Source organism: Trichosurus vulpecula, chromosome 8, assembly GCF_011100635.1.
Source record: "Trichosurus vulpecula isolate mTriVul1 chromosome 8, mTriVul1.pri, whole genome shotgun sequence".
NCBI classification, from domain to species: Eukaryota; Metazoa; Chordata; class Mammalia; order Diprotodontia; family Phalangeridae; genus Trichosurus; species Trichosurus vulpecula.
This window is the reverse complement of record NC_050580.1, coordinates 164,073,951-164,086,552: the sequence shown is the minus strand read 5'-3', so window position 1 is coordinate 164,086,552 and position 12,602 is coordinate 164,073,951.

Below are 12,602 nucleotides of genomic sequence, written 5' to 3'. Positions count from 1 at the left end.
AGAGAATCATGTAAATGAAAAAATATACTTCAATCTGCATTAAATCCATCAGTTCTTTATCTGAATGTGAATAGCATTTTCCTTTGTGAGTCCTTTGTATTTGTCATAGATCATTGTTTTGCTGAGAAGACCTAAGTCATTCATAGTTGATCATCACATAGTGTTACTGATACTGGGTACGATATTTACCTGGTTCTGCTCATTTCACTTTGCATTAGTCAATACAAGTCTTTCCAGGTTTTTCTGAAATCTGCATGTTAATCATTTCTTGTTGTACAATAGTATTCCATTGCATTCATATACCATAGCCTGTTCAGCCATTCTCCAATAGAAAGCATCCCCTCAATTTCTAATTCTTTGCCATCATGAAAAAGGTTGCTATTAATATTTTTGCATGTGTAGGTCCTTTTCCCTTTTTTATGGGAATACAGACCTAGTAGTGGTATTATTGGATCAAAGGATATGCAGTTTGGTTGCCCTTTGAGCTTAGTTTCAAATTGCTCTCCAGAATGGTTGGATCAGTTCACAACCCTACCAACAGTGCATTAGTGTCCCAATTTTCCCACACCCTCGCCAACATTTATAATTTCCTTTTTTTGTCATAATAGGCTATCTGATGTATGAGTTGGTACCTCAAAGTTGTTTTAATTTGCATTGCTCTAATCAAAAATAATTTAGAGCACTTCTACATATGCCTATACATAGCTTTGATTTCTTTACTTGAAAACTGCCTATTCATATTCTTTGATCATTTATCAACTGGGGAATGGCTCACATTCTTATAAATTTGCCTCAGTTCTCTATATAGTTGAGAAATGAGGCCTTTATCTGAGAAACTGTAACAATAATGCTGCTTGCAGCTGCTGTGGAGGTGTAAGGCCAGCACACAGGAGGGCTGCTAGGACAGGTTCTTTGATCTGCTTTTCTAGGGAAAGCAACTTCAAGGTGTTTATAATCTCACTTTAATTAAACATACATATATCATTCACTTAGCTCAGGGGGAAAAGTCAGCACCCTGAACTTCAAAGAAAACACAAACAGAAATTACAAGCAGAAATTATATAAACAGAGCAAACAACACAAATCAGCAGGCAGGACTTCTAGCTGTCTGTCCACAGCAATACATACATAGTTACCAGAGAGAGAAGCACCAGCATCTGGGTTTTCAAAGCCAGGGAGCAACTTAAGGGCTACCCAGAGTCTCATCTGGCCAAATCACATAAATACTCTTCCAACGAGTGAGACCCAAAGCAAAATATTAACCTCAGAGTACATATATATATATATATATATATATATATATATATATATATATATATATATATATATATATATATTTCTTCAGGGTGAGAGGGCATCACAACCACGTAATTCAAACTCATGTGACTTAGGCTTTCTTGTGACTTAAGCAGGTCATCAAAAACTCTTGATTCAATAAAAGACTCTTGATTCAAACAAAGGCAAGACTCAAAGGCACTTGATTGCCTTAGTGCTGAGAAGCACTCCATAAAAAAAGTGGCAAAAAGTCCCACCCTGCTTGCCATTACAGAAACTTGCTATAAAAAAAATTTCCCCAGTTTTTTGCTTTCCTTCTAATCTTGTCTGTGTTGCTTTTGTTTGTGCAAAACTCTTTTAATTTAATGTAATTAAAATTATCCATTTTACATACCATAATGCTCTCTATCTCTTGTTTGGTCATGAATTCTTCCCCTCTCTATAGATCTCTATAGATCTCCTTGCTCTTCTAATTTGCTTATGGTATCACCCTTTATGTCTAACTCATGCACCCATTTTGACTTTATCTTGGTATATAGTGTGAGATGTAGTTCTATACCTAGTCTGTGTGCTATTGTTTTCCAGCTTTCCCAGCAATTTTTGTCAAATAGTGAGTTCTTATCTCAAGAGCTGGGGTATTTGGGTTTATCAAACACAAGGTTATTATGGCCATCGACTACTGGTTAATCAAATTCTTTACTAAAATCTAGGCAAAGTAAATCTACATCATTTTTATGATCTACTAATTTAATTAATCTTACCCCCTCCTCCAAAAAAAAGTAAAAGAAATGCAGGCAAGTCCCACATTTGTTACAGTCATATTGGCTCTTCATTATAAAAACCTCCTTTTCTAGCTGTTCACTAACCAATAATGAGCAATTTTAAATTTTTGCCAAGCATTGAAATCAAACTCACTGACCTAGATAGTCTGAAGACTCTGTTCTCTTACTTTTTTTGAGAATTTTGACATTTTCCCAATTTATTATTTGACAACTATTTTTTGCTATGCCATCCAAATCCTTTTTTTGTGTAGTGGATTTATTATTTCAAAGTAGTGAGTGCAAGGGAAAATACGTAATATTCATGAAGGGACACAGGAGACAATCTCCAAGGATAAAAAGATCTGGATAGTTGGAGTCAAGGGAGTGAAAATTCACATGGATTAGATTATAAGTCCATTTTTAATGAAGCACTTCCACTGATTTTTTTCATCCAAGAGAACCTGTTAAAATAATGATTTGTGGATTTCTATATTTGAGGGCTTCAATACTTTTAGAACGTACCTAATGTTGAGTAAAAGTAAAATGGACCAAAAGGTGAAAGTGCTTGAATATAAAAAGAATAAATAAAAAATTAGAATCAGGAGACCTGGCAACTATCCCAATTCTGACACTATCTACCCATGTGATTGTAACCAGATCACAATCTCTCTGAGCTTCAATTTCTTCATCTATAATAGTGAGGGGGAACTAAACTAGGTGACCTGTAAAATTCTAATTCCAGCAGAGGAACATTTGAGAACTCATCACTAAAGACTCATTTTAGTTTGTTCTAGCATAATTTTATAAGCTCTGGACTAAGATAGTGTTTTTTTTAACTTTCCTTGTATAACTTCCTTCAAGCCTTCTCTACAAAAATACTTCAGAGCTGCTGCAATGAAAAATCTAATAGGTATCTAGATAGCTATAATAGTGATATATGAATTAATAAATCTGCTCAAATATTTCAAAAAGTAACAAATGCTAGCATTGTTCATCCACCAAATTAGAGCCTGAGGCCAATTGGTCTTCATTTCTCAGGCTCCCTAAATAACAGCCACAACAACCACAACCTCACATTTCTATAATGTCAAGGTTTGCAAAGCACTTTCCAAATAGGCATGTAGGCACAGCTGTAATTAGACATTTTAATAGCCAGGGCAAAGAAGGGTAGGGTGGGATAGCTCACCTGGGTGATGTCAGTGTTTTATAAATTGTAGTGTCCAGGAGCAAAGTTCTAGTCACATCAACCTGGTTGTATCTCTGCAAGCAGCCATATTGATTTGCCCAGGGAACACAAAGCCCCACTGAGTTCCATCGAACAACCTCCTGAACCCAGGGGCCACACCCAGCTGTGACAACATTCTACTACCTCTCCTTACTCAGTTTCAATCTCTAGAAAGCATGGTAAAAGAGAGGTGTTAACACGTGGCCTGGGTCAGCTTCAGTACAAAGGGAAGGGGTGACAAACAGTGGCATCTCATTGGTTTTACAGAAAAGTATTGTCAGAACCAAGTGGAAAATTCAACTTTCTCTAAAAACTAGATTTCTGCCTATGGGTAGGAAAGAAAGCTTTATCCTAGAAGCCATTAAATCTTGCATGACCTAAATGTCTTTCATTCAAAAACTTTTAAAATGGAGCCCATAAACCTATTCTTCACTGACTTTTATACTGTTCCTTGAAAAAAGAAAATATCTCATCTTGAATGTAGACTTTAAGTTCTTATATCCCTTATACTGGAAAGTCTTAGAACTTTTAAAGGAAAGAAGGGGGTGGGAGGGGGCTAACATTTGAAAGAGAAAACTTTCAGTTATCAATCACAGAAGACATGGATAACCAGCTAATATGGAAAAACATGCAATAGAGACTTAAGAGAGAACAGTTCAATTTCCACTTTCTTTAAGAAATTTCGTTATACTTCTTTGGAACGGAATTAGCAAGAAGAGAAATGCAGGCTCCTCTTACAATTTTTTGAAAGAAATTCTGGAAACTGGTAAACATGCTTTTCTAGCACTTCTGAAGACCCTGCGTTTCTTATCTCCAATAAGCCAGTGCCCTCTGCAGGGCTTTGCTCCACATTGCTTTCCTGCAGCATATCAAACTCTCTGGGCTGTTGAATAGCTCTGCAGCATCCTCTCCAAGACAAAGTCATTTTCAAGAAAAGTACTATTTGAGTTCAAGGAAGCAATCACTTGAGAAAACAAAGGGGGAGGGAAGATAGATTAAAAGCTGAATGTCAAGTGGTGTAATTACTATGACACAGAGCCAATGATTATCCCTTTGTCCTTTCTAAAAGTGATTTAATTTGGTCTTTGTTAAAAAAAAAACAGTTTCATAAAGAGGCTGAATTATCAATATAGGTGGATTCATAGACTCACTACAGGGGCAGACAATGAATTGAATTAGATCTTGTGAAAGAAGGGGATTAATTAGCTGTATCTTTTCTAACTATAGCTATTAGGAGGCTCTAGCATCAGGACACAAAGGGAAGTAGCTCAATATTTTTTTCCCCAACTTGCAGTGTTATAAGATCAAGATAGGGAATTGGGCTCATTGAACCAGATCAAAAGCAATGAGGTAAAGGAAGCTATTTCTGAGGCATGAATTGGGGACTTGTAAAAGTGCCCTCGTCCAGGATACTAGAGAGTACCAGCAATGCAAGCATCAAGAGACTTCATGGTAGAATGGAACGGGTGTTGGAGTTGGAGCCAGAGGACCCAGGGTCATTTCCCAGCTCTGCCACTTATTGCCTGGGTAACATTAGACAAATTAACTAGTCTCTCTGGGTCTCGGGTTACTTAACTGCAAGATAAGTGCGTTGGATGAGTGGGTTGATGGCCTCTACTCAGATCCTTTCCAGCTCTAAATCTATCATCACAGGGGACTATTCCAGTGCCCCCATAAAAACTACTTTACTACACCCACAAATGAACTTCTCTCCTAGTGTCAGATTAACCCAGTAGTTTTTAAAAGACATCATGTGGTGACTTTTGTTGGAGCTTTCCTTTGAAAAAGTGCACTGTATCCTAAAGAAAAAGAATGCTCCTGATTTATATTTAATTAATGCAACCAATCAACAAACATTTATTAAACAATTACTATGTGCCAGGCACTGTGCTAACCTTTGGGGATACAGAAGAAGGTAAAAGATAGTCTCTGCCCTCAAGGAGCTTACAGTCTAATGGAGGAGACAAAATGTACACAAGTGTAAACAAAAAATCTATGTATAAGATAAATAGAAAATAACCCAGGGAAAGCACTAGAATTAAAAGGAATGGCTTCTGGCTTCTTGAAAATTATAAGATTTTATGTGGGGCTTAAAGGAAGCCAGAAAAGCCAGAGGAGAGGAGGAAGAACATCCCAGGCATAGGGAGCAGCCAGAGAAAATGCCTAGAGTGGAGACATGGAGTGGCTTTTCTGTGGAACAACCAGGAGGTCAATGTCACTGGATCAAAGAGTGGAAAGGTGGGGGACCTTAGGTGCAGAATATTACTGTCACACAGAATATACTGTCAAAATCACTGTGTTAGCCAGTTTGCTTAATTATTTTTGTTATTTAAAAAAAGTGGATTCCACAGTACATCAGAGGGGTAGGTGGCATCTGTCAGGAAACGATTGTGGCATAAAAAAGTTGTGGGCATCAATTACACTTTTAAAAAAAGATTCTCCTGTCTCCTTCCCCTTGGCCCCTTCCCAATCTCTGGAAAATCTGGTATTTTCCAAAGGAAGGGTTTTACTGCTATCAGGGCATACAATGTGAGTATGTTAACTCTCGATTGATTTGAAATTCCTTCTAAATGAAGAAATGGACACATCTTGAAGAAAAAGCCTGATTCAGTCCAGTCTCCAGGCAGTTTAGGTTTAATTTTGGAATGAAATCAAATGCTCATATAATGTCTTAGAATTAACAAAAGGAAATTTACTTTGCCAAACAAAGGATGGATATTCCATAATAATATTCATCAATGATGCCATATTAATACCATTGAGAGGAGAAATCCTCCTTATGTGTTGCCCAAGGAAGTCTGCTGTTCAAGTAACAAGGCCCAGGTGAGGCTTCTCATGACTTTTTTATACTTAGGTGACCAGAAAATCATGTCAATAACCTGAGATTTAGTGCCCTGAATCAATAAAATTTCCAGGACAATTTTAATACCTTTTAAAGGGAAAAATGGATGAATCACTATGGCTAAGTCCTTAGGATACTGTTCTAACCACAACACGCAACATAGAAGAGCAGACCTTTAAGTAGATGAAACTGGTACCAGCAAGGCTAAGGTTGGCTGGTATATTCCTTCCTATTTTGATGAGGTTTTGTCCTTCAATCCAATACTGGATAAAAATTCATTTATGGCCTAAACAAAACAATTTCCAAAGACATACTAAAGTGGGCTATGAGAAACATATATCTAGAACTGGAAGGCTTTTGTTTAAGATTGTCTAAACCAACCCCCTCGATTTAAAGATGAGGACCCTGTAGCCTAAAGAGGTTAGGCCACTTGAAAGGAGACAGGAATCACTTAAGGGAGAAGCAGTAGGAAAATAGATAAAAGTGTATTCTACTTAATTTGCAAAGAGTTAGACCCAGAAGCCCCAGAAGGAATACAGCACAGTACAAAGTATACTGTCCCTAGAAAGCATCACTCCTGCCAAGCTGCAAAAGTGGCCGTGAATAGCAAGAATCCTGTGCTTATGCTTTCTTTTTCCTTTGATATGTTACTCAGCCTTCTTTTGGGGAAACATCCCTCAGATTTTGAGTCTTTCACCACCAAGTAAATTCACTTCAACTTGCCCATCTTTTTTCCCTGACCTCAAAACTGTGGCTGGAGAAAGAGGAAAAGCTAGGCAAAGAAAAACAAAATCTAAGATATGGAGTTAGGAAACAACATGGAATGAGAAAGATGGTGAAAAGGTCAGCTTGGACCTGATTGGACCAGAAATTTCCATCTCCATGCTTTTGGGCTGGTTTTCCTCCACACTGGGAGTACACTCCCTTCTTCCTTCTGATGTACGTAAATCACCCTCTTCCTTGAGGAAGCTTGGGCAATCCCTTCTTCTTGAGATATTTTCTAATTTCCATTAGTTGCTTGATGTACTCCCTCCCAAACTATCTTATATTTAACCACTTTGCATTTATGTATTGATTAGCTTTATATTTTTATATATTTGTTATCTCTCCCATTGAAACATGAACTGTTGGCAAATAGGGATTGTTGCATTCTTTGTATTTGTGTCCCCGGTGCCCAGGACTGTGCCTGGTACACAGCAGGTATCTGAAAGGTATTTTTTGGAGAAAGAAAGAAGGAAAGAAGGGAAGGAGAGAAAGGAAGGAAGGGAGGAAGGAAGGAAGGAAGGAAGGAAGGAAGGAAGGAAGGAAGGAAGGAAGCAAGGAAGGAAGGAAGGAAGGAAGGAAGGAAGGAAGGAAGGAAGGAAGATTTCTCCTTTTCTGATGAATTAATATAGATAGCCCATTAAGGACTATAAATATCGTTGCTCTGAGTGCCAAAAGAGAAGGTGAACTTTTTCCTAAGAGAGGTAGCATGAGTCTAATTCCCAGGGTTTAGACTGCCATGAAGATGGAGAAGCTAGTTTGAATCATTATCTTGGAACACCAAATGTTTATATTTATCTGTGATGTTTATGTTTGCTAAATGTTTACTGTTTATCTGTGAGGCTCCATCCCTACCCAAAGGTAGGTAAGTAATTTCTCCAATTGCGTAACCAGGGTGTCTAAATGCACTGGAGTCTTAAAATGTCTTTCCAGTGTTGTACGTGGTGATCGTTAGCAGATGTATGAGGTTGGGTAATTGGATTTAATCACCAACTACACTGGGTACAGTTAAAAGAACAGTTTGGTTTGTTTATTATTTTTAAATATGAGAAAAAATTAAGGTTAAATTAGTGCTAACAATCCTCCAAATCTCATGACTTACTTGTTTGGGAATGAGTATCACTGCTTTGGGATGCTGACAACTCCAACGGTCCCAAAACAGCATTTAGGAAACAGTTTTGACAAAGATTCTACTGACGTGAAGAAAAATGCAGATGACTTTAAACTAGAATCTAAGATTCTTCTAATTTAATATGCCTAGTTTGGGGATATTTAAGTCCAAATAAACTGATTTTTACCATTGGTCAGAATACTCATAAAGATTTTAAGCTCCAAAACTCAGTTTCCCTAGCAGATACCCTCGTCTCCAATCAGACTGTTCTCCTTTGGATACCTGTCTCTGCTTGAAGACTTCCAATGTTAGAGAATTCACTCCCTAATGAATTAGTCCATTCTATTGTTGGACAAGTCTTCAATCAACCAAAAACTATTTATTAAGCACTTACTATGAGATAGACACCAGGAATATAAAAAGAAAAGAATAAACCAGCCCCTGCCCAAATGAAATTTAGATTCAGAGGAGATGACATATACATGAGGAAGTAAATACAAGACAGATTATAAGAGGCAGCTAGGTGGTTTAGTGGATAGAGCTCTGGACTTTGAGTCAGGAAGACCAGAGTTCAAATATGCCTCTGACAGGAATTACTTTGTAACCGTGGACAAGTCACTTAACTTCTGTCTGCCTCAGTTTTCCCATCTGTAAAATGAGGATGATAATAACATCTACCTCCCGGGGTTGTTGTGAGGATAAAATGAACTAATATTTGTATGACATTGCAAATCTCTAAGCACTATATAAATGGTAGCTATTGACATTATTATGAAAGATAACATAATATAATATATAGCATGCTGGACTGGAAATCAATTCCCCTTAATAGTTCACATTTACAGAACATTTGAAGGTTTGTAAAATGTTTTACCTATATTCTTACTTGATCCCTATAGAAGAAGCAGATGGAATTATCCTCATTTTATGGATGAGAAATCATATTGATCAGAGAATTTAGATGACTTGCCTAGGATCACCAAGCTAAGCTAGTAAGTCTAAGAGGCAGGATTCAAATTCAATTATTACTGACTCCAAGTCTAACACACTGCTCACCCCACAATGCTGCCTCTCAAAATCTGCCTCCCTGTAACTTTCATCCATCACTTGGTGCTTTGTACCAAAGTTAACTTGTTCCCAAATTTGACTCCACCATATGCCTGGATAGAAATAGGGTCTCAGATCACCATACCTTAGACAAGAGTCTCTGAGCCAAGCTCATTACCACCCGGTGCTGAGAACTCTAATGTAAGATGACCACTACCATCCTTAAAGACTATTAATGTTCAAGAGCACAAAGAAACTTGCAGGACCCCAAAACAAGACCCTGATCTCCGAACAGCCTTGTTCTGAATCAATGGCCAAAGCTCTAACATTGGACAATGTATATATAACTGGCAATAGCGGATGATGGGGGTGTCATCAGTCATTGAAGGGGTCTATGTTCCTGCTGGATAATCAGCTGCAGCACGTCCACACTCAGTACCTGGATAGAAGAGATAATCTCCACAAATGAAAGGTCAGATATGGGGAAATAGTAACCAGTAATGAGTGGGAGCTGTCTGCTGGTTCTTGCTGTACCTGCCCTGAAGTCAATAGCCAAGTGCCATTTCCCTAGGCTCCCAAGACGGATAGGACTATCCTACTAAGCAGCCTCATCTTCAAGCCCATAAAAGAAATCAGCTGCTGTCTCATAGAAAGGTCCAACTCCTACTTTTTCTTTTTATTAACATAGACGGTCTATGTGATAAACTTAGTAACTTCGTTATTCTATTTTATAACGGTGTGTACCTTACAGTTTAGCACATGATATCTGATTTCCATTCTCTGTCTTTACCCCCAATTTCAAATGTGTAGGAACTTCCAATGTGGTAAATCCCTCAACCCAAACAGTTAAACTGTAGCCTTGGAGAACTGCCTGAGGCTCAGAGAGATTAGGTAATTTGCACAGTGACATAGGTAGTAAATTTCAGAACTGGGATTTGAAAACAGATCTGACTCCAAGCCAAGCATTTTATCTATCCCACCAAAATGTTTTTGCATGTTTGAATAAAATGCTATTATATAACATAGTTCTATTGTAACGTTTGCTCATTTGTAATGCTAATACTAATTTGTTCCAATTTGGTTGATATGTTAGGGACTAATTTGAGCATAACCAAATTTTGTGTTTGCTTATATGTGATTTTATTCCTGGGAAACAGCAAGAGAACACAAAAAACTGGACCGTTTCACAATAATTCACAAGCTAAAACACCTTTCAAATGCCCACTTCCTTACAAATTTCAGATCTTTTTCTAGGTAAAGTGCCATATTTATTCTATATCTTCTAGTGCTGTGGGCAGGGGAGGGCTAGCCTGCCGTTACTTAAGGGCAAAGCCCACTGAGGTTGGCCTGGTGAGAACCTGGGAACCAGGGAACAGGCTGAGCATCAGCCTGAGGGACTATGCCACTATTGTAGTATTTATGTATTTATCTACCATTTAATATGTAAAATACTACACTACCATTTTTATTAGGTTTCTCTATTTTCTTATGTGTCACTGATGAAGTTTTTGACTGTTGTGCCCCTAGCTTCCTTTTTTCTATAATCCCCATGGTTCTTATTGCTTCATTTTACATGGCTGTCATTTTTAGGAATACATACATTGTGTTATAGCAGTATTTTGAGTATAGTGCCTGGTGTTATAGCTAATTATGGCTTATTGATTAATTGGCTGAAGAGCTAGCATCTTTCACTAGGAGCTGTACCTAATTCTTTGCTACCTCATAAAGCCTTTCTAACCACCATCTTCCAGAAGAATAGGCAACAGGTTATCTGTAACCATAGGCTATAAGCTCAAATCGTTGTTTACTAAGAACAGATGTAAATACTCTATTGTTTTAAAATTTACTGCTAAGTCATGTTATTTGTACAAGATGTTTTTTATCATTTTTTATCATAGAATTGTGTACTAGGTAATGACACTTCATCCTTGCATGGAAATATCATAATTTGATCTTTTGTGTTTGTCTCTATAAGAATACAACCCCATGGATTTAAAAATTGGGAAGCATGTACCTGAAATAGAAAGTTTAATCCCTCATGGGAAAATTCTGGACACCCAGAATGCAAGTGGCCTTAGAGACGAATTTTAAAAGATTAGCCATCCAGTGGGAATCTCCCACTACAATGTCATTAGATTAAGCATAATGTAGGTTTTATGTAATTAATGTAGGTATAAGGGCTTTGGGTTCCAGGAGGACAAGCTTTGCTTCAGTCAGAAAAGAGATTTGGGAATTGGGGCTCTGGTGCCTGAAAATGAATTTTACAGAAAATGAAACAGAACTATTTTCAGTGAGCCTCCTGGAACAAGAAATAATTATGCACAAAAAGTAAATAGTCTTCCAGCTACTCTTTGGGGTTAAGAAAAAATTTCCATTTTGTACAGCCCTCTCAAAAAGGAAATTGATTTGGGCCATTCATTTATGGTATAATGAAACCCTGAATACAGTGACTCCAACATCCACCTACATTAGGGCTGTCCAAAATATGACCCGCGGGCAGCAGTGCAATTTTATGCGGCCCACCTGTGGCTTTCAATTTTCATGAGCAAAAAAATAAAATAATAATTTGCATGGAATGCATATTAGATTTTTTAATTCCATCGCTAACAAATAATCTCATTGATGTTGATTTTCTTTGGTGTTTTTAACCAGTATTACAGATGGAACATATCACACGGAATTTTCAATCTGTACGATGTGTTCTGTCTGTGTGATGTAGACTAGTCAGTATACACCTACCTTTATACTGTTGTGTTGTCACTTTGTTGTTTTGTGCTTGCTTTCATGCTTCGCACCTTTGCCTGTCATATTGATGATGTGCATTCCCCCACTTTCTATTAGTGTACTGTATTTTTTATTCTAGGTGCAACCCTCGAATAATTATTTTATTTTAATGTGGCCCTAAGATAACCTAAGGTTGGACAGCCCTGACGTACATGCATGTCCCTATTCAACACTAAATTAATATATCTAGCCTAATCAATCTCCAAGTATAGGAGGAACAGATCCATCTAACTCCACCAGTCTTTCACAAGAGCCCTTTCTACCCAGCAAAGCTCATGCTGATGGGAGTCTTCCCAAACAGCTAAGGACTTTTGAGAACTCTGTTACTAAGATACCAATAAAGAATTCCTGTGTTTCATTTTTAAAAATCTCATTTTCCTTCTGACTTGTTTTTAAAGAGCTTTGGTTTGCCCCTATAATTGCCACTTGACCACTTAACCCATATTTTCAAAGAACCTTTGAGAGGAAGAGGAGGCAAAGAGATTGGACCAGAAGCCTGGCTGGGGTGGGAATGACAAAAGAAGCTAATTTTTTCATTCTTCATTATAATCCCAGAGTTGATCCAGGTTTACTATGTTATAGCTATAACCATTACTCCATGAGAAGCCTGCTCTACCATGTCCCCTAACACAAACAGACTTGACCTACAGATTGATATGTAGTAGTGGTCGAGGGACCATCAAGAAATCCTAACCAAAGAGCCCCTAACTTCAAATGTTCTCCCATCACAAGAAGATAAATCAATCTATCAACAAGCATTTATTAAGCACCTACTATTTGCCAGGTATCATACTA